Source organism: Odocoileus virginianus, chromosome 11 (genome assembly GCF_023699985.2).
Source record: "Odocoileus virginianus isolate 20LAN1187 ecotype Illinois chromosome 11, Ovbor_1.2, whole genome shotgun sequence".
Lineage (NCBI taxonomy): Eukaryota > Metazoa > Chordata > Mammalia > Artiodactyla > Cervidae > Odocoileus > Odocoileus virginianus.
The window spans coordinates 35,169,426-35,191,309 of NC_069684.1; the positions used below are offsets into that span (position 1 = coordinate 35,169,426).

Sequence of the window (21,884 nt, forward strand, 5' to 3'; positions counted from 1 at the left end):
GTGACCACGAAAAATGTCCCCAGACCTGGCCAAATGTCCCCTGGGGGTAAAACCACTCTGGTTAAGATGCACTGAACCAACATGTGTGGAGCCTACACTTGCTGGAGTTGTTGATAAATGGTAGAAAGATTTGTGGGAGTGCAGGAGAGTTTTCAGGGCTGGGGTGGGGGTGGGGGGGTGGATAGGGCAGTGGGGGAAGCATCCCAGGCAAGTTGCTGGAAGAGTCCTGAGTGTGTAAATCAAGATGAGGGAACAAGAGATGGTTCATTTCTGCATTAGGGTCAGGTGAAGACAAAGGTGAGATCCCAAATGGATGGAGGGTGCGTGCCCTATGGTCAGAGGACTTCACCACAGCGCTGGAGTGAAACGAACCTGCACGCAGCGAGTATTCTGGAAAGGTGATGAGGATGGTGGAGGGGACAGATGAGGGGGTGCAAAAGACAGTGGGCTGGAGATTATTTCAGGAAGTGAGTCTGACAAACAATCGGAAGTCAGCTGGAGTCCAGGAGACCTCTCGGACCTCGGCCTTGGAGGCCAATGGGCTTGGGTGCAAATGTGTGTGATGGGAGGTGTGGAGAACATTCTGTGGGTAGTATCACCTACAGCCTTTATTCTCGAAACTTTGATATTCTGAAGCTTTTAGAGTTGTTTTTTTTTTCTGGGCCTGATGCCTTAGAGTCCAGGGAGGAAAATTGACCCAGATGACAGACAGCTGGTTCAGAATAGTCTGGGGACAGGTGTGCAGAGAGGAGAAACCTGACAGGCTGAGTGGGTCTTGAAGCACCGTTTGGGGTACACAAGGCATCCTATCTCAGTAAAGGTTTTAATCAGCTCCTGGGTATCTGCATTAGGGCACCAGTCACACAGGGAGGGCTTGTTTCAAAGCCTAACAGGATGGACTTCCCTGGTGGTCCAGTAGCTAAGACTCTGCCCTCCCAAGGCAGGGGGCCTGCGTTTGATCCCTGGTCACAGAACTAGAGCCCACGTGCCACAACTAAGACCTGGGGCAGCCAGATTAAAAAAAAAGGTCTAATGAGCTTATGGAAAGGGAAGGGACTATGCCCATGGTAACGCAGGTGTTTAAGGTGATGGAGAATATGCAGAGGGCTCTGGAGGGTCTGCCTGGTTCTGTAGTGACAGCCTTCCAGGTGAGTGGGCAGTGTGGAGGAGCATGGACATGTGTGTGAGCCAAACTGGAGGAACAGAGCAGCTGGAGGAATGAGGGACTGCTCCTAGAGAAAGCAGTTCTGTGGCAAAGCGGGCTGAGGTCAACGTGGGAGCAGACTTTGGTGCCCGTTTCAGATATTTGTCCTTGTGATGATGGGTGGTCTAAGCAGAGTGCTAGAGACAAGGTGACTCAAACAGCAGACAGTTCTGGAGGCTGAGAATTCCAAGGTCAGGGAGCTGGTAGCGCTGGTGTCTGGTGAGAGCTGTCTTCCTGGTGTGCAGACAACTGTCTTGTTGTGTGCTCATGTGGCAGAGAAGAAGATCATCCCTCTCCTGTTTCTTTCATAAAGGCACTAATTATATTCACGAGGGCTCCACCCTCATGATCTAATCACCTCTCAGAGAACCAACTCCTAAAACCATCACTTTAGGGGTTAGGGTTTCTACATATGAGTTTTGGGGGGACACATTTAGTCCATAATATCTTTTTTTTTCTTCTTTATTCCTTTTTAATTTAAATTGAAGTATAATTGATTTACAATGTGGTGTTAGTTTTGAGGTGTAGAACAAAGTGACTCAGATAGAGCCATATATCTGAAAGAACACATCTGTTCTTTCTTAGGGCTTCTTAGGTGTTGCTAGTGGTAAAGAATCTGCCTGCCAATACAGGAAATGCAGGTTTGATTCCTGGGTCGGGAAGATCCCCTGGAGTAGAAAATGGCAACCCACTACAGTATTCTTGCCTGGAAAATTCCATGGACAGAGGAGCCTGGTGGGCTACAGTCCATGGGATCCCAAAGAGTTGAACACGACTGAGCACACATACACACACACACACACACACACACATGTTCATTCTTTCTTGAATTCTTTTCCATTATAGGTCATTACAAGATGTTGAGTATAGTTCCCTGTGCTATAAATAGGTCTTTGTTTATTTATTTTGTATAGTATTGTGTATCTGTTGATCCAAACTCCTAATTTTCCCCCAACTCTTGGTAACCATAAATTTGTGTCCTATGTCTGTGAATCTGTTTCTGTTTTGTAAATAAGTTCACTTGTATCATTTTTTAAGATCCCACGTATAAGTGATATCATATGATATTTGTCTCTGACTTACTTCACTTAGTATAATCTCTAGGTTCATCTATGTTGCTACAAATGGCATTATTTCATTCTTTTTATGGCTGAGTAATGTTCCATTGGAGAACAATGTTCCATTGGAGAAGGAAATGGCAACCCACTCCAGTATTCTTGCCTGGAGAATCCCAGGGACAGAGGAGCCTGGTGGGCTGCTGTCTATGGGATCGCACAGAGTCAGACACAACTGAAGCAACTTAACTTAGCAATGTTCTATTGTGTTTATGTACCACATTTTCTTCAGCCATTCCTCTGTCAATGGACATTTAAGTTGTTTCCTTGTCATAGCTATTGTGAATACTACCGCTATGAACATTGGGTTGCACGTATCTTTTCAAGTCATGCTCTAGCATGACAACATCTTAACCATTTTTATGTGTATAGGTCAGTAGTGTTACGTACATTCACAGTGTTGGGCAATTATCACCAGCATCTAGCTCCCTAACTCTTTTCATCTTGCAAAATTGAAACTGTCTCCATTAAAGAAACAAACAATTCCCTATGTCCGGCTCACCCAGCCTTTGTCAGCTGCCATCTTACTTCCTGTCTCTATGAATTTGAGGTATTCTTGTTACCTCATGCAAGTGGAATCACACAGTATATGCCTTTTTGTGACTGGCTTACTTCACTTATCATAATGTTCTCAAGGTTCATCCATGTTGTAGCCTGTGATAGGAATTCCTCCCTTTTTAAGGTCAAATGGATCTACATGTTTCGTTTATCCAGTCATCAGTTGGTGGACACTTGTGTTGCTTCCACCTTTTGCCTATTGTGAATAATGCTGCTGTGAATATCCAGGCGTACGATATCTGTTTGAGACCTTGCTTTCAATTCTTTTGGGTCTATACCCAGAAATGAAATGTGGTCATTCTGTTTTAAGAACCTCCATACTGTTTTCCATAGTGGCTGCACTGCTTTACGTCCGCACTGACAGTACACAAGGGTTCCAGTTTCTCCACGTCCTTGCCAACATCTGTTCTTTTCTAATTCTTTTAACCTAAACCTTTTATGGAAGGGCAAGACACCCTGAGTAGCTCCATACCTTCCTTCCTGCCCAGGCATATATGTATGTGTCTTTGGGGACACCATTATTTGTGTTTTTAAAAAATATTTGGCTACACCAGGTCTTAGAGCATGCGGGATCTTTAGTCGTAGCATGCAAATTCTTAGTTGCAGCATGTGGGATCTAGTTCCCTGACCAGGTATCGAACCCAGGCTCCCTGCATTGGGAGCATGGAGTCTTAGCCACTGGACCATCAGAAAATCAGGGGACACCACTGATTAAAATAGGCTTTCCTTTCATAGTCTACCCTGTTCTCACTGAATGCATTTGGAGATGCCCGTGGGGTTCAGTGTGGTTCTACCTTGTTCTTTTAATTTCTGTGTGATGCATGGTTCATGGTATAGATGTGACAGAGTTGTCCACCTGCCACCTGATCAGTTGAACATGATGGCAACACTTAATTTGGACTGGCAGAAAATGGCAGTGCCTCTGTAATAAGCACCTGTGTAGATATCCTCTGTCCAGGTGCTTTTATTCTTGTGGCCCAAGCTCCAGGAGCAGCGTTGCTGGCTCAGTCCTCAGTTGATTTCCCCAAAGCTGTGAGGTTCAGAGTCCATTGGTGCACACTGGTGCACAACTTCCTCCCCTACCCGTCGGTAGTAGATGCCATCCCTCTACTGACTGTGTAGAAATCTGGGGCAGGGGGTGCAAGGTGATGGATCACTTATTAGTACTTTATTTTTTGTTTCCCTGTTTACCAGACAGGTCAGGTGTTTTTTTCGTATAAGCTTATCACTTGCATTTAATTTTTGTTCCTGAGTTGCTTCATCAGGTCCTCTGGCCATTTGACCATTATGCAGTAAAAGGACTAGAAGCAAATGTGACAAGCTGTTGACAGTGGTTCATTTTAGGTGCTGAAAATATGTGTCTCTTTTGTACATGTTTGAGTTACATATTTTCAAAATGAAAAAATAAAGACTAATATCTAAATGAGAGTGTTTTAGGAAGATCCGACGGGGTCAGAGAGGTGTTGTGGGCAAGGAGACCAATTTTGGAGACTCCTACACTAACTTTGCAGGTGATGATGACTTGAACTGTGAGAGTCGGGGACAGATTTGGGCAACTCTGGGGGGTGAGATTTCTACTATTTGATGATAATGTGGAAGGCCAAGGAGAGGAGGAATCCAGGAAGATGAGGGGTTTGAATCTGGGTGACTGACCAGGAGAAGGAGGACAGAACTTGGCAGAGATGCAGAGGCTGGGAGGGGGCCACGTTTGAGTCTGGCAGGGAGCTGTGTGGGATGCAGGGCAGGGTTGCCGTAAGAGTCATGCAGTTCAATGATGTGGTCACCATAAGGGTGATGTGTCAATTTCAAGGGGAGATGCTTCCTGGAACCGTGAGAGCAGAGGAGCCCACGGAGAGAGCAACATCTGTGATTAAGGAAAGGAGGAAAAACTGGCGAAGGAGCTGGGTGGGAGCCTTGCAGGGCAGGGAGCACACTGTCACAGAAACCAATATTTCAATGTCAAGGTCACAGTCAGGGTTTTCTTTTTTTTTTTTTTCCCAGTCAGGGTCTTCAAATGCAGTTGGAAGGTAGATGCTTTTTCAGGCCGTTCAATGTATTGATCAGGAGGCCCTAATAAGTGCATGTTCCCTGAAGTGTCTGGGGCCTGAAGTCAGCTTGCTGGTTTCTGCAGCCTGAGTGCACAGAGGGTGACCGAGGTCACAGGAAGTGTGGGTGGCTGCAGGAGAAGAGCCCTGGCACCCAGCTCTGTGGCATTCTGATTTGGTTTCAATGGTGCTTCACCCGCGAGTGTGGACTGAGTCGCCCTTGGGGGCCGGCTGGGCACCTGCCACCCCAGGTGTCCCAGCTTCTGGTGTCACCGGAGGCTGCCTTCCTCTTGAGAATCTCAAGCATCTCCGTGTGTGCTCGTCAGTGTCTGTTCCCAAGCAGCCTCAAGGGACCAAGGGAGACATGAGTCATTTCCTGGATAGCAACCTGGCCCAGCTTCTTACCGTTTGAGGCCTGGCCTTTCATAAATGGATCTTCCTTTTTAAGTCCGACTCTGTTTCCCGCCAGTGCTGCCTCCTGATGAGGTTTGTGAAGCACCTGCAATGAGAAACAGCATATGAGCACCCCCACAGGTATTCAAGTCCTTCTTATTCCGAATGAAAAATAAGAGAGATTTAGCCAGGGGCTTCTAAGGAACCCATTAGCCAAGTAAATGGTGACATTCTGTCTCTGCCGACTTTCCAGCATGACTCCTGGGCCAACAGCTCTATGTGTGGACAGCTTTGGCCATCAGTTGGCTTAGAGATGCTGATGAGGTGGGTCCAGGGGTGGTGGTCAAACACCTTAGCTTTGTCCAGCATTTGTTCCCGTAGCATCAGAATAGAGGGACCGACTCCCCTTTTCGTCACTTTTTGTGTCTCGCATTTTTTTTCCTTCCTTATTTTCATATAAAGTGAAGCACTTTTTAAATTGTGGTAGAGTATACATAAAATTTATCATTTTAACCATTTTTAGATTTTTGTTTGTTTGTAGATTTTTTAAAATTGAAGGATGATTGCTTTATAATCTTAGTTTGACTTCTGCCATACATCAACATGAATCAGCCATAGGTATATATGTGTCCCTCCCTCTCAAACCTCCTTCTCACCTCTCACCCTTTCCCACCCCTCTAGGTTGTTACAGAGCCCCCGTTTGAGTTCCCTGAGTCATATGGCAAGTTCCCATTGGCTATCTATTTTACATATGGTAATGTATATGCTTCTATGCTTCCCTCGTAGCTCAGTGGGTAAAGAATCTGCCTCCAATGCAGGAGACCCGGCTTCAATCCCTGGGTTGGGAAGATTCCCTGGAGAAGGAAATAGCAACCCACTCCAGTATTCTTCCTAGAGAATCCCATGGACAGAGGAGCCTGGCAGGCTCCTGGGGTCGCAAGAGTCGAACACAACTTAGCGACTAAACCATCACCATGCTCCCGCGCTACTCCATTTTAACCATTTTTAAAGGTACACCACTTGATGGTGGCATTCAGTGCATTGCTGTACAACCATCACCATCATCCACCTTTGCAACTTTTTCATCTTCATGTAATGGGCAACTATGTCCCCATTAAATATTAACACCCCATTCCCTTTTCCCATGGCTCCCACTTTTCCTCCTTCTGTCTATGAATTGGCTACTCTTGATACCTCACATGAGTAGAATCACACAGTATTTGTCTTTTTTGTAATTGGCTTTTCTCACTTTGTATCATGTCCTCAAGGTACATCCATTTTGCAGTGTGTATCAAAGTTTCCTTCCTTCCTTTTCTTGGCCACCCCTTGAGGTTTGTGAGATCTTAGTTCCCTGTCCAGGGATCAAACTTGCGTTCTCTGCATTGCAAAGTAGGATTCTTAACCATTGGACTACCAGGAAAATGCCCCTTTTGTGCTTTAAAAGGAAGTTATGGTTCTCTGGTTCTGTGGTCAGTGGCTGGAAGATGATCTTCAGAGTTAAGATCTGCTTACCCAAATGTCAGGTAGCAATAAGACCCTGATGCTGGGAAAGATTGAAGGTAGGAGGAGAAGTGGATGACAGAGGATGAGATGGTTGGATGGCATCACCGACTCAACGGACATGAGTTTGAGCAAACTCCGGGAGATGGTGAAGGACAGGGAAGCCTGGCATGCTGCAGTCCATGGGGTCTCAAAGAGTCGGACTGAGTGACTGAACAACAACAGTAATATTTATAGCCACCACCAAAACCCTGAATACACGTGAAAGGCGAGGTACCCAAAAGCAGCCCACACAGTGAAGGCCACGTAAACGTCAGGTATTGTCTGAGCACCTACTATGTTCTGGGAAATTTTTGGCCTCTTCAGGTATATTTATTATTCTCTTTGCAGATTAGGTATTTATCATCTCAATTTTTCAGGTGAAAAATTATAGATGCTTTCTCGTGATGTTGGTTTAAAGCAGTATCTCTCAGGATGTAAACACATTTCAAGCTTTCTGTTTATGTAAAAGAAATGTTCTAATTCTTTCCCCCTGGTTCTTCACCTACCTCCCCCGAAGTACTTATGAAACATCTGCACCCACAGCTCTTTTTGTTAAGCTGTGCAAGGGTAGCTGCTCTGTGGAAAGAGGGGACGTCACTTCTCTGTTCCCAGTATTTTCTGGTTCTATCTGGAAACCCAGGGGGGTTGCTGGCTGAACTTAGGAGCAGGCTTTCTTTTTAAAAAATTAATTAATGGATTTACTTATTTATTCTTGGCTGAGCTGGGTCTTTGTGCTTTGTGGGCTTTTCCCTAGTTGCAGCGCTCAGTCTTACTGTGGCGACTTCTTTTGCTGCAAAGCATGGACTCCGCTGGTGCAAGGACTTCAGTTGTTGTGGCACATGAGCTCCTGGGCTCTAAAGCACAGGCTCAATAGTTGTGCCACAAGGGCTTAGTTGCTCCAAGGCATGTGGGATCTTCCTGGACCAGGGATCAAACCCACGCCCCCTGCATTGGCAGGCAGATTCTTAACTACAGTGTGTGCTTAGTCACTCAGTCATGTCCGACTTGTTGCGACCCCATGGACTGTAGCCCGCCATGCTTCTCTGTCCATGGGATTCTCCAGGCAAGAATACTGGAGTGCATAGCCCATCCCTTCTCCAGGGGATCTTCCCAACCACTGGACCACCAGGGAGCCCAGGAGCAGGCTTTCTGACCTGTCGCCTCCCCACCTGGCACGTGTGCCTGAGCCCGGACTCCCTGTCATGACATTCAAGGTCTTTGTCATCCAAACTATGTTCCCTCCTCTCTCTCCCTCTCTCCAGTTACTGCTCAAAATTCCCAAATGCCATTCTAATCTCCTGACCACCCTTTGGGTCCCAAATATACCTCCTCACTTCTGTTTGTGGCGGGGGAAGGGTTCTTTCACGGCAAGGGTCAGGGTGGTGTCTGTCTGCTTCCTCCCTCAGCTCACCCTTGCTATTAAAATCCCAGCTTTGGTCAGAACCCCAAAGGGGATGTCCCCAAGAGTCGCACCCCACCTCCACCCCCACCCATCTCAGCAACCCCCAAGTTCGAGCATCCTGCTTCTACTGTAGCTCTTTGAAGACAGCATCTCTGCTGGGAGGCAGTGGTTACTAGGCAGTTTGCTGTCCTGTCTCCTCCCCACCACTCCCACCAGGCTGTGCCTTGGGGGACAGTGCATCAAATTTACCAAATGGATCGTTAGTGGTAAGAGAAGAGCAGGGTAAGAAGCTCTTTACTTTTTCGTGACGGCTTAAATTTTCCTCACCGTGTGAGGAGAAAGACTACCGAAAATGCCAGTTTGTGGATATTTAAACAGAAAGTGGCACTAAGTGACCCCTTCCCCAGCCAACCAGGCTCCCTCTGGGTATGGCAGCCACATTTGCCATGCCCAGGTCCTCAAGGGAGGCAGGAATGTGTTGGGGGGGGATGCCAAGTGGGGTTCTGGTATCATAGCCCAGGGATGCTTGGCCCCTTCTCTTCCTTATCTGGGATCAAAGTCAAACCTGGATGTCTGAAAGAAACTTCTCCATCAACTCAAGTGAGAGGTGGAGTGGTCTTTCTGATAGTTTCTATCCAGTTGTCCCAGAAATGCTCCATTTCTGTTCTCAGCATCTCAGAGCAACATCTGAGGCTCTAACCCCAGTGTTAACTCCCACCACTCAGCACCCCCTAGAGAACAGCTCTATGCCTCTGGGGCAGGTGAGGGCACAGACTGGGCCCTGGGTCCCTCTGAGACAAGCAGAGAGAGACTAGGCCAGACAGCAGGGTGACCAGGTACTCATGTAGGCCAGGTCTTTACCTCCAAATGTGCTGATTTGGTTTTTTAAAAAGCGGGGACTCCTCAAGGTGTTCAGCCTGTCTAGGGAAGCTGCCACTGCCGCTGTGACCACTGTCGGTCCCCCTTCCGCTTCCAAAGCACAGCCCAGGCTGGTCCTTGCACCTGCAGGAGCCCAGGCTCCCTCCCTGCGGCCACTGGCTGCGCTGGCCAGTGAGGCTGCTGACTTGCTTTAGCTTCAAGACCTCCCTGGTTTGGGGACAGGAAACTCGCTTTGGGAGGGGGCAGGGTGAGGCTGGAGGTGGGCAGAGATGCACCCCAACTTCCCACCCCGCCCCCATCTCCTCACTACCCTGCTCCTCTGGGTGCCTTACTGAGGAAGGGTCCCCCTCTGAGTACCACGGGGGAGGGGGTGCAGCTCCCACCCAGAGCCTCAGCCCCGCCCTCCTGATGGGACCCTCGGCCAACGCAAGTCTGCTGAGGCCGTGGGGCCTCCACCCTCCTGCTCCGCATTCCTATGCTTCCTTTCCAGCTTCTTTCTCTGCTTTCTCTCTGTCTCTCTGAGTCTCTCTGTCTCTGTCTCTGTCTCTCTCTTTCTCTGCTCTCTCTCTGAGTCTCTTTGACTGTCTCTACCTCTCGTTTTCTCTCTCTGTCCTTGTCTCTCTGTTTCTTTCTCTGTCTCTGTGTGTCTCTGTCTCTCCAAATCTCTGTCCCCTAGGAGGTCCGTGAAACCAAGGCGAGCTCTCCTCTCCTGAGACCAACGTGACTTCTACAGGATGGGAGAACTAACCAGCGTCCTCTGCAGGGTGGGGTAGGGGAATTTAAGAGGGTGAGACAGGCCCTGTTTGTCTGGGGTTTGGACCTGCCACCACGTTCCCCATCTGAGGTCAGCCATCTGGCCCCAGAAAGGTGCCGCACCTTCCCTGTGAGGGAGCAGGGGGAGAGGGAGGCTTGAACCATTGCCTGGAGGACACAGAGGATCCGCAGTGGGGGTGGAGGAATCCTCCTCCTGTACGTGCCCCCACCTGGGGGGACCTGGAGATGGGGTTGGGTGTCACTCAGCCCGCCCACTGTCCACTGGGGGCTCCCCACGGTTTCTTCATATGGGTCTGGGGTCACAACAAAGACCCTGGGCTCTGGGATGTCTTCTAAGAGGAGGTACGTGACTGGCTGTGGGTCCCAGGTCTGCTGACAGGCAACAGTTGGGGATCAGTGCCCGGGCTGTACCTGAAGCACCTCCCTCCCTGGGGACAGTCCTTGGGGGTTGGCCATGACCTGGGCACCGTCCTGGCTGATGGTCCATCAGCCCCGGCTGGAGCCTGGTAAACGAGCTCTTTACTCTTCACTGGTGAGTTTCTGTTAGTTTCATGACAAGTTGCTTGGGGACAAAAGAGCTGATTATTGCTGGAAAGGGACCTCAGAAGGGGACCAAGCGAGTCTGCCCCTGCAGGCTGGCCAGGGTCCACACCTGCCGGGTGGGGCCCACCTGTCGTCTTGGAACGTACCTTGGGCACTGAAGTGGCACTCGGCCCACCTGGGACTGTGTGCCCCACTTCCTCTGAAACTCCAGCCTTGCTCTGCCGGGGGTCTCTGTGCGGGGTGGAAAGAGGGTCTCTGGGTCTTGAGGAGGATGCAGCAGCAGCAGGAGGGAGAGAATGGGTTACAAACCAGCTTCCCCTTGGGCCAGCAGCCTCCCTTCTGGAGGGCTTTTAAAAACTGGCCGATTACCTTGTAATTGTTCCCAGCAGTGAGGAGCCAGTCCAGTGTTTGTTTTGCCTTCTGTGTTCTCCCGGCCAGCGGTAACCAAGGGCCGCTTCCCCTTGGTGACGGTGGAGCTCACTCCGGCCAGGGCTGATCCAGCCGAGCGAGGAGGCCTGGGGACCTGCAGGGCCCGGCCACTGGCAGGGAGGCACCCTGCTCCTAGGGCACCAACGAGCTGCCTGCACTCCGCTTCCGTCTCCCCCGGCCCGGGGATTGAGGGCTTCCCTCCTGGAGCCCCCCCATCCCCGGGCACTGGCCCGAAACATTCCAGAACTCCGCCAATCCTCCGGTAGGTGTCCGAGAGACCGTGAGGTCAATACTTGCGGGCAGGCCGTGTAGGAGTGGGTCGTGGCCAGGATTGTGGACCTGGGCCAGGGTGCTGCTAGGGGCCAGGGATGACCTTCATTCTAGATTCCGGCAGGATCCAGGGTCCTGAGCTAGTTCTGGGGGAGATTTTTGCAGGGAGACGGAGACCTGCTGTGAAGCAGCCCAGGTCGTGGAGGCCAGCCAGGGACAGCTCCGTGGCCAAGAGGGCCAGGATTGATCTCGGAGGGCCTGGATTCTGGTCGGGTGGGGTTGTTTGAAGTGAAAGCAAGGGCTGCAGGTGTGGCTGCAAGAAAGCATGAGGCTCTTGGAGGCTGCGGGCTGGCTTGGCTAGTTGGGGAATCATGACTATCTGGAGGAGCAGAGAGAGCTAGGGAGCAGAGGAGGGCCTGGGAGAGGTGTTGCCACTGCCTTGGGTTTCCCAAGACCCCGATAGACCTAGGGCTTCTAGAACGCCTGGGGGCCAAGGAATCTATAGCCTGTTCTGTGCGCCCCCTGCCCTTGTGGGTCTAGCTAGGACAGGGCCCTGCCAGGCTCTGCCCGTGACTTCTGTTAAACTTGTCGGCTTCTAGATTTGGTTTCTTGGGAGTCCATTATGTTTCAGGACTGGCTTCCTGGAACAGGCTGGACAGGCCTCTGTTTTCTTTCTTTCTGATGTGTTTCCTGCCAGCCTCTACCTTGGGGAGGACCCAGGCCACAGCCCCCACCCACCTGGGCACACGGATCACCAGTGATAGGGCTGCTCAGAGGCAGTCAGCTGGGGCCAGGCCCACAACTCTGCATTTCCAACCAGCTCCCAGGCGATGCCTCAGCGGCAGACCCATGGGCTCCCCAGGCGGGGGCGGGGGGGGGGGGGGGGGGGGGGGGCGTGACCAGATGCAGGGCACTCTGGGTGACTGGCTCCCTCGCTGCTAAAAGGATCACTTCCCAAGGAAGGAATCATCCAGCTCCATGTGCAGGATCTCAGGCATGTCTGGTTTTCCATTTGGGGGCCTGGAGAGGAGGTGCTGGCAGTCAAGATCGGGGTATTAGGGGGGTGGGCAGGGCACAGAGGGACCCCTACCCAAGCACCTCTGTCCGACTTACACCAGGATTTCTTCCACCAACCCAGCTGCCGATACTATTTAACCTCAGTGATTCATTGAAGTGCCTTTCAAGGGAAGGCATTTTACAGAAATGTGGGTCCCAGAGGCTTGTTTTGTTGGCAGGTCTTGCCGCCTCAGCAGAAAAGAGGTGCTTTTGATATGGGAACGGAAACTTGGGACAGCCTTAGAAACACGCAGTCTGTTGGGTGGGAGGGGACCGTGGTCCTCCTCTGGTTACAGGACGGCGCTGCCCTGGGGCTGGCTGCCCTAGCTGGGCGCTGGGGAGGGGTCCCCACACCTGGGTCTGTGGTCTTGTGCCCCCATAGCTGCAACGAGGCTGCCTTCCTTGACACTGAAGTGTGGGGGACACATCCCCCGCTCCCCATGTCACCTGTGAAGGTGACATGCTGCTGCTGTGATTTTATGGAAGGCCCAACTTGCAGAGGAAATACCTTTCTGAGCGTGTTCTGTCTGGAGTCGCAGTGCAGCCCTGCAGAGGCGAGTGCATGAAACATGCATGTGTAGCCCTCACTCCTGCTAGGTACTGAGGCCCTGGTCCAGCTCCACTGGCCCATCCTGGGCTCGCTTGATTCTGAAGTATGGCTGACAACCTTGCTGGGCAAAGCCAGTGCCTCCACCTGGCTTCCTCCTCCCTCTGCCCCGATTGCCATCCTGGATCAGCCCATTAAATGGTTATTGGACCAATTTCCCTTTTTTTCCACTTCCTCTTTCCTCCTTTTGTATCTTCATATGTGACAAGTGGACCAGATTCACCCCGGATCCAAGGTACTTTCCCAAGAAACTTCTCCGGATGTGTCTGTCCTGGCCCCCTGGCCCCAGAGCATACAGAGGCATGGCAGGCCCACTGCCACTGCCGGAGCCGGCACATTGTTGGAGGGGCGGCGTGGGGGATGAGGTAGGGGCATTGGGGGATTTCGGCAGAGGCAGACAAAACCATGGCTGGCTTTGAGCGGCCTCAGCTTCAGCATCACCTGGGAGCTTCCAGTGGAGACCTCTCTGTCGCCATTAGTGAGCTTCCCATGGCAAGAGGTGGCCACAGAGCTGGGTCATGGACACCCCAAGGCAGCTGTTCTCTGGGAGAGTGCTGAGTTTGCAGTGGGGGATGGGTGTCAGAATTTGCATGGCTGCATTCCACCCCTGGGGAGGAAACATCTCCTTAAGAAGCCCTCCCCTCCCTCCCTCTCTCTCTCCCTCCCTCCTTTTCCTCAGAACATTAAACTACACATACATGGCTACTGTGGCTCTTTATTAAGTGCTCAGCTTTTTTAAGTGTTGGCATCCCCATTTAATCCCTAAAGCAAATCAGTAGGGTTGAACAGTCATCATCCCCATGTCAACAGATGAGGAAATTGAGGCTCAGAGAGGTTGGAGCACTTGCCCAAGGTTGCCCAGCTTGTGGAGCTGAAAGTTAAACCCAGGTGGCCCAACTTCAGATTGCAGCCTTCTCCATCTTTGTCTGTAGTTTTCTCCCTTTTTTCTTGACCCACCCTGTTTTAGTTCCAAGAAATCTTCAGTAGAAGCCTCAGAGCTACCCAGATGAGGATGCCAAGGGGCTGTGTTGGGCCTGGGGTCGTCATGGCCCACCCACATTGGGGTCATTGTGGCCCACCTACCTTTTGCATGTTCAAGAATGGGATTTCCCCCCCCCCCCCCCAATATATCCAGTATCACCAACTCGATGGACCTGAATTTGGGCAAGCTCCAGGAGATAGTGGAGGAGAGGGGAGCCTGGCATGCTGCAGTCCATGCAAAGAGTCAGACACAACTTAGTGACTGAATTTCAACAATATATCTAATATTGATATCATTTTAAAATTTATTTTAAAATATCTTTATTTGGCTGCGCTAGGTCTTAGTTGCGGCATGCAGGATCTTTAGATGAGGTTGCAAACTCTCAGTTGCTGCATGTGGGATCTAGTTCCCTGACCAGGGATCAAACCCTGACCCCCTGCGTTGGAAGCATGGAGTCAGCCACTGGACCACTGGGGAAATCCCTGATACGGTTTCGATATACCCACCAAACTCACAAGAGACTGATGTATAAACCTGAGGCAGGCCACTCAGGTAGCATTAGTGTTTGCCTCTGAAAGGAGCAAATGGGAGGCACTGAACCAGATCTCAGGGAAACTGGCAAGTGGCCCTCATGATTTGTGCCTCAGGTTTTGTCACCTGATATCACTGTTAAGCCAGGAGTAGACTGAACAAGAACTGTAGTCGTGGGGCCTCGGATTAGACTACCATTAGACCACTGGGCTTTGCATCTGTGTCTTCACTCACCACCACCTTTAAAGCTTAAGCAGCCCTTTGCTTATACCAGGTATGATATGATATCCTACGGGTTTATGGGCTTCCCAGGTGGCACTAGTGATAAAAAGTTAAGTGAAAGTTGCTCAGTTGTGTCCAACTCTTTGCGACCCCATGGACCATAGGGTCCATGGAATTCTCCAGGCCAGAATACTGAAGTATGTAGCCATTCTCTTATCCAGGGGATCGTCCCAACCCAGAGATTGAACCCAGGTCTCCCGCATTGCAGGCAGATTCTTCACCAGCTGGGCCACCAGGGAAGCCCTAGTGGTAAAGAATCCGCCTGCTAACGTAGGAGATGTAAGAGATGCAGTGTCGATCCCTGGGTCAGGCAGATCACCTGGAGGCGGGCATGACAACCCACTCCAGTATTATTTTTATTTAATTAATTAATTTATTTTAATTGGAGACTAATTACTTTACAATATAGTGGTGGTTTTTGCCATACATTGACATGAATCAGCCACGGCTGTACGTGTGTCCCTCATCCCGAACCCCCCTCCCACCTCCCTCCCCATCCCAACCCTCAGGGTTGCCCCAGTGCACCGGCTTTGAGTGCCCTCTTTCATGCATCAGACTTGGACTGGTGATCTATTTCACATATGGTAATATACATTTCATGCTATTCTCTCAAATCATCCCACCCTCACCTTCTCCCATAGAGTCCAAAAGTCTATTCTTTATAGCTGTGTCTCTTTTGCTGTCTCGCATATAGAGTCATCATTACTATCTTTCTAAATTCCATATATATGTGTTAATATACTGTATTGGCATTTTTCTTTCTGACTTACTTCACTCTGTATAATAGGTTCCAGTTTCATCCACCTCATCAGAACTGATTCAAATACGTTCTTCTTAATAGCTGAGTAATAGTTCATTGTGTACATGTACCACGGCTTTCTTATTCATTCATCTGCCGATGGACATCTAGGTTGCTTCCATGTCCTAGCTATTGTAAACAGTGCTGCGATGAACATTGGGGTACACGTGTCTCTTTCAATTCTGTTTTCCTCAGTGTGTATGCCCAGCAATGGGATTGCTGGGTTGTATGGCAGTTCTATTCCCAATATTTTAAGGAATCTCCACACTGTTCTCCAGAGTGGCTGTACTAGTTTGCATTCCCACCAACAATGTAAGAGGGTTGTCTTTACTCTGCACCCTCTCCAGCATTTATTGTTTGTAGACTTTTGATAGCAGCCATTCTGACCTGCGTGAGATGGTACCTCATTGTGGTTTTGATTTACATTTCTCTGATAATGAGTGATGTTGAGCATCTTTTCATGTGTTTGTTAGCCATCTGTATGTCTTCTTTGGAGAAATGTCTGTTTAGTTCTTTGGCCCATTTTTTGATTGGCGCATTTATTTTTCTGGTATTAAGCTACATGAGCTACTTTTATACTTTTGAGATTAACTCTTTGTCAGTTACTTAATTTGCTATTATTTTCTCCCATTCTGAAGGCTGTCTTTTCATCTTGCTCATAGTTTCCTTCGTTGTGCAAAAGCTTTTAAGTTTAATTAGGTCCCATTTGTTTATTTTTGCTTTTATTTCCATTACTCTGGGAGTTGGGTCATAGAGGATCTTGCTGTGATTTATGTCAGAGCCACTCCAGTATTCTTGCCTGGAGAATCCCATGGACAGAGGAGCCTGGCAGGCTATGGTCCATAGGGTCACAAAGAGTCGGACACGACTGAAGTGACTTAGTGTGCATGCACTCACATGGGGTTATATCTAGTTCAGGTTACACTCTGGATCCCACCACTTCCACCGCTCCCCCATCCAAGCTGCATCCTTGCATTGAGTTCTTAGCTGGTCTCTGGCTACCAACAACCTCTTCTCAACAGAGCAGCCAAGAGGGATTCTGTTAGAAGGGAAGTCAGATTGTATTCTCTGCATGCACAAAGCCCCCTGCTCGTTTCTCATGACACTGAAGACAAAATCTAAAGTTCTTCCTTGTTACCATCAAGGCCGGGTGTGCCTGCCCTCCGCACACCTTGCACCAACCACCTCCCTCCACAGCCTCTTCCTCCTCCTGTTCTAGCCACACCACATCTCTGTAGTTCCCCTGATTTGCCACACATGCTCAGACCTCAGGGCCTTTGCACATCCTGTTCCTTCTGCCCAGGACACCCTTCCCTTTGAATACTCACATGCTTTTCTCCTTTGCTTCCTCCAGGTCTCTGTCCATGTATCACTGTATCAGAGAAGTCTTTCCTCACCACCTTCTCCCATCCCTTTCTCTGTCCTTGCCACTCTGCTTCATTTTTCTTTGATACTTATTACCTGGCCCCATGTTAGATATGAACTTAGGCAAACTCCAGGAGATGGTGAGGGACAGGGAGGCGTGGTGAGCTGCTGCCCATGGGGTTGCAGAGAGTTGGACACGACTTGGTGATTGAACAACTACAACAGTGTTAGATATTTGTTCAGTCAAGGCTTGTTTGTTTGGCACCTGCTTTGTTTCAGACAATGTTCTAGGCATGGGGCCTCCCATCTTGAAGACAACAGATAAAAATCTGTGTCCTGAAGCTCACATTGATTGTTCAGAAGATTGTTACAATGGCTGTGTGTCTCCCTCATCAGACTGTAAACTCCTTGAGGGCAATGATTTCTACTTCTATAGTATGTATGTTGTTCAATTGCTAAGTCATGTCTAACTCTTTCACAACCCCGAGACTATAGCCTGCCAGGCTCCTCTGTCCATGGGATTTCTAGGCAAGAATATTGGAGTGGGTTGCCATTTCCTTCTCCAGGGGCTGTTCCCAATCCAGGGATTGAACTTGTGTCTCCTGCATTGGGAGGGGGATTCTTTACCACTGAGCCATCAGGGAAGCCCTAGAGTATGAATATGTATAATGTATATAGTAGGTGTCTAACAAATATTTTGGGAATGAATTCCAGCCCTAAAGCACCTAATTTGAACTTGGCTTTCCCAAATGCTCATTAGCTGAACATTTGCAGGCCACCCCTCAGGTTGGATCACTTCTGCAGTTGTCTGTCTTGTAGGTTTCGTCGAGTTTTGCCAGCTTCCATCTGGGGAAGATGCTTTCTGGCGGAGTAGGTGGAACATTCTCTAGCTTTCCCAGGCACCAGTTCCCGGTTTTGAATCATCCACTTAATTGAGGTTCTCGGAGACTAAGGAACAAAGAAAGGGTCTCAGGAAGCCCATGCTTCCCTATGGGGGATTAGCAGGTGCTTGTGGGATGGGTGAGAAAGCAACTCAGGTCTTTATGAGCACCTACTGTATACATATATGGCTTCTCTGGTGGCTCAGTGATAAAGAATCTGCCTGCCAATGCCAGAGACATGGGTTTGATCCCTGGTCTGGGAAGATCCCCTGGAGAAGAAAATGGCAACCCACTCTAGTATTCTTGCCTGGAGAACCCCATGGACAGAGAAGCATGGCTGGCTACAGTCCATGCAGTTGCAAAGTGTCAGACTTAGTGACTGAATCAATCAAGTATATACATATATATGCCTAGAGTGTGGCCCTTTGGGGCCCATTTTTCCGTGTTTACCAGGAGTGAGTCTGGCCAAAAGGGGTTTGTGGGAGAAGGTAGCACCTGGCATGAGAAACTGAGGTCTCTCCAAGTCTGTGAGCTGTGATCAGGAACACAGACACACGGGAACGCAGAAACTCCACCCATGAGAGCAGGTTTGCATGCGGCAGCAGGTCCAGTCACATTGTGCATTAGCCTGGGGCCTGCCTGGCCTGGACCAGCGCCCTGCGCTGTGGCATCATCGTGGCTGGCAGGTGGGCGCAGATGTCATCAACGGGGAGCGAGCGAGCGCTGAGTGGCCTTGTAACGCATGGTAGCCTTTGCCAGTTTGGAGTGGCCTCAGGGTGTTGAGCTGCTCCGTAAACAAGCCAGAACCTGGAACTCCGGGTGTTGTCTCTCCTCAACCTGCCTGCTTCCCAGAGTGGAGGATGTGTGGATGCGGGGTCCGCGTGACCTCGGTTCTCACACATCCTCCTCCTCCCACCACTGGCACCTGTGTGTGTGTGTCGATTCGTCTCCTCCCTGCACCACATCATGGACGCAGGCACAAGGATGCAGGCACGCATTCCGGATTCCCCCAGAAAAACTCCATCCACAGGTGCCGTCTCAAAGCAGCAGGCTGCCAAACCACAGCTCTGAGCTCTTTCTTTCCTAGGAAAGGAAGAGGGTAGGGTGGGGAGCGGAGAACTCAGCTCTAGAAGGCTCTTTGCTCCTTACTATGAGGCTCTTTAGTGCTGTCTCCCTGTGTAAACTTGGCTGAGGGGCCTGGTTCTGCCTGCTGGGTCTCCACAAGCTCTAGGTTCTTCCCGGCTCTGTGGCCCTTCCCACACCTACCTCCTGCCATGTGGATTTTGGAGAAGTGCATAGTTTTCATCTATTTGTGTGTTTTCATTTGTTGTGACGTTCATGTAACAGTAACCATTTTCAAGACGGTTCTGTGGCATCTAGTACCTTCACGATGCTGTGTAGCCACCACCTCTGTCTAGTTGTAAAATGTTTCACCACTCACCCTCCCATAAAAGAGACCCTGACCCCTTAGCCTTCACTCCCCATCCCCCCTTCCCTGGCCCCTGGCAACCACCAGTCTGCTTTCTGTCTCTATGGATTTACCTATTCCAGCTATTTCATAGACGTGAGAACACCACTGTGTGACCTTTTGGATCTGCCTTCTTCCCCAGCATGAAGGATTTGAGGTCCACCCATGCTATGGCAGGTGTCAGTCCTTTTTTCCTGTTTATGGCTGAGTGATAGTCCATTATATATGTTTTCCAATTGTCTATGCCGTCATGTATTGATGGACATTTGGATTCATCCACTTATGGTTTTGCAACAATAGGACAACAGTAAGGAACTCTGAAAGAAAGGGAAGCTCATAAACTCATCACTCTAAACATAGCAACATCATTTTTGCTGCTTATTTTCATCTCTTTTCACACATGTGCCTGTATACTTTTTTCTAGATTCTACTAGTAGGACAGATATAGTTGTGTCCTTCCTTCCACTTAAGATTGTTGTTCGTTCACTAAGTCATGTCCAACTTTCTGTGACCCCATGGACCGCAGCATGCCAGGCTTCCCTATCCTTCTCTCTGAGTTTGCTCAAACTCTTGTCCATTGAGTCAGTGGGTGATGCCATCCAACCATCTCATCCTCTGTCTCCTCCTTCTCCTCTTGCCCTCAATCTTCCCAGCATCAGGGTCTTTTCCAATGAGTCGGGTCTTTGCATCAGGTGGCCAAATTATTGGAGCTTCAACCTCAGCATCAGTCCTTCCAGTGAATATTCAGGGTTGATTTCCTTTAGGATTGACTGTCTTGATCTTCTTGCTATCCAAGGGACTCTCAAGAGTCTTCTCCAGGACCACAGTTCAAAAGCATCAATTCTTCAATGCTCAGCCTTCTTTATGGTCCAATTCTCTCATCCATACATGACTACTGGAAAAACCATAGCTTTGACTACATGGACCTTTGTTGGCAAAGTGATGGTTTTGCTTTTTAATATGCTGTCTGGGTTGGTCATGGCTTTTGTCCCAAGGAGCAAGCATCATTTACTTTCGTGGCTGCAGTCACTTAAGATAGCAGAACTTTTCCCTTGCCCCTCATACAGTGATCCTTTCAGCTAACATCTTGGATAGCTGTGTCCATCTCCATAGATGCGCCAGCTGGGGAGACCCCTTCCTGCCTCCTCGCCTCATCCCTCATGTGACCAGCTGGCACCATGGCAATCTGGTGCCCAGACCCTTGTGTTTGCCTGGAAGTCCAGGATGAATGTATTTGCCACCTGTGGGCCTGCTGTGGTTGTCCTTGTTATCAGCCCAGGTGTTCAGGACTTTCCAGGTTGACAAGATTGGAGGAGGAAGGCCAGTAACCTACAGGCCATTGTATCTTTAAAGGATGTTTAAGTCCCTTTTTTTTCACCAACTGGCCTGTGAGGCCCAGGGATTTGCCGCGTCCTTGGTATCCTGTTGAGTTCGTGAAATCTCACCCAGGGAACCGTGATTAGGTTGCACCAGGAGACACACTGCTCCATTCCTTTTAGAATCTTGCCCAAGTTCATTGGCTGTGGTCCATTCAAGGTCCAGTGGACAAACCTTCAGCCCAGTGAGTGCAGAAACTTGCGAGCGCCTTCAGACCCCACAGTTCCAACAGCAGGAAGCCTGATGGTAGGTTACTTTCACACTGGATTTTCTTCTAAAAATAGACAATGGGGTGGGAGGTTCTGCAGTCCAAGATTTTGAGGGCAATGAGAGGAGAGGCGGCCGTGAACTAAATGGGAAGATACACAGGAATTCCCTGGCAGTCCAGTAATTAGGACTCCTTTCAGGCTTCCTTTGCAGGGGGCAGAAGTTTGATCCTTGGTTAGGGAGCTAAGATCCCACAGTCATGTGACACAGCTAAAAAAAAGAAAAGTTACCAAAATTGTGATGATGGAATATTACATAGCTACTAAAGCATAAAGTTGATGTAGGCTGGAGCTAATATATCATGACTTGGAAAAAGCAACTTGGGGGTAGTGTGTGTGGTGTGATCCTTTGCTGTGAGTGGACAGTCCCTGTATCTGTGCTAGAGTAGGAGTGTGATATTTTATTTCTCTGTGATTTCTTTTGAGCATGGACTTCTCTGGTAGCTCAACTGGTAAAGAATCTGGCTGCGATGTAGGACACCCTGGTTCAACTCCTGGGCCAGGAAGATGCCCTTGGAGAAGGGATAGGCTACCCACTCCAGAATTCTTGGGCTTCCCGGGTGGCTCAGATGGTAAAGAATCTGCCTCCAATGTGGGAGACCTGGGTTCGATCCCTGGGTTGGGAATATCCCCTGGCGAAGGAACAACTACCCACTCCAGTATTCTGGCCTGGAGAATTCCATGGACAGAGGAGCCTGGCAGGCTACAGTCCATGGAATTACATAGTCCGATATGACTGAGCAACTTTCAAAAAAAAAAAAAAAAGATCATGTATAACATTTGAAAGATTTCAAATCAGGACAGAACAAGAAATCTTTAAAAGTTGTAGTCATCAGTCCAAGCTTGTCAGTTCTCAATGTGGATTTGAGATTCCAAAATCTTGAGCTGCAATTCCTTTAAACTAGCAGTGTCCTAATCCCTGGAGGGCTCATTAGAATGCCAACCCCACCCCAAGCATGCCTGATTCAGGAGGTTAGGGTGGGGCCCAAGCATTTGCTGTCTCTAAGGATGACACTGATCTACTGATCCAGGGACTCTGCTTTGAGAACCACTCCTGTGAACCCGTGGCTTCCCTGGTGGCTCAGAGTCTGCCTGCAATGAAGGAAACGTGAGTTC

The 21,884-nt window shown here is 49.4% G+C and overlaps 1 protein-coding gene and 1 long non-coding RNA gene across 4 annotated transcripts in view; one reads left to right on the forward strand and one right to left on the reverse strand.

The window, feature by feature from the left end:
* SPSB1 (splA/ryanodine receptor domain and SOCS box containing 1) overlaps window positions 1–21,884 on the forward strand; it is a 70,256-nt gene that overhangs the window by 29,323 nt on the left and 19,049 nt on the right. The window contains exon 1 of one of the 3 annotated variants that reach the window (XM_020884844.2): window positions 11,047–11,146. The exons of the other annotated variants lie outside the window; for them this stretch is intronic. The gene's annotated coding sequence lies outside the window, so the exon portion shown is untranslated. Of the gene's footprint in view, window positions 1–11,046; window positions 11,147–21,884 lie in introns of those variants that run through there. 3 annotated transcript variants of the gene reach the window in all.
* LOC110133019 (uncharacterized) lies at window positions 818–10,913 on the reverse strand. The gene is made up of 3 exons (XR_002312646.2): window positions 10,825–10,913; window positions 10,602–10,716; window positions 818–5,421 (listed from the first exon to the last, which is right to left on the reverse strand). It is a non-coding gene; the product is annotated as an uncharacterized lncRNA (long non-coding RNA).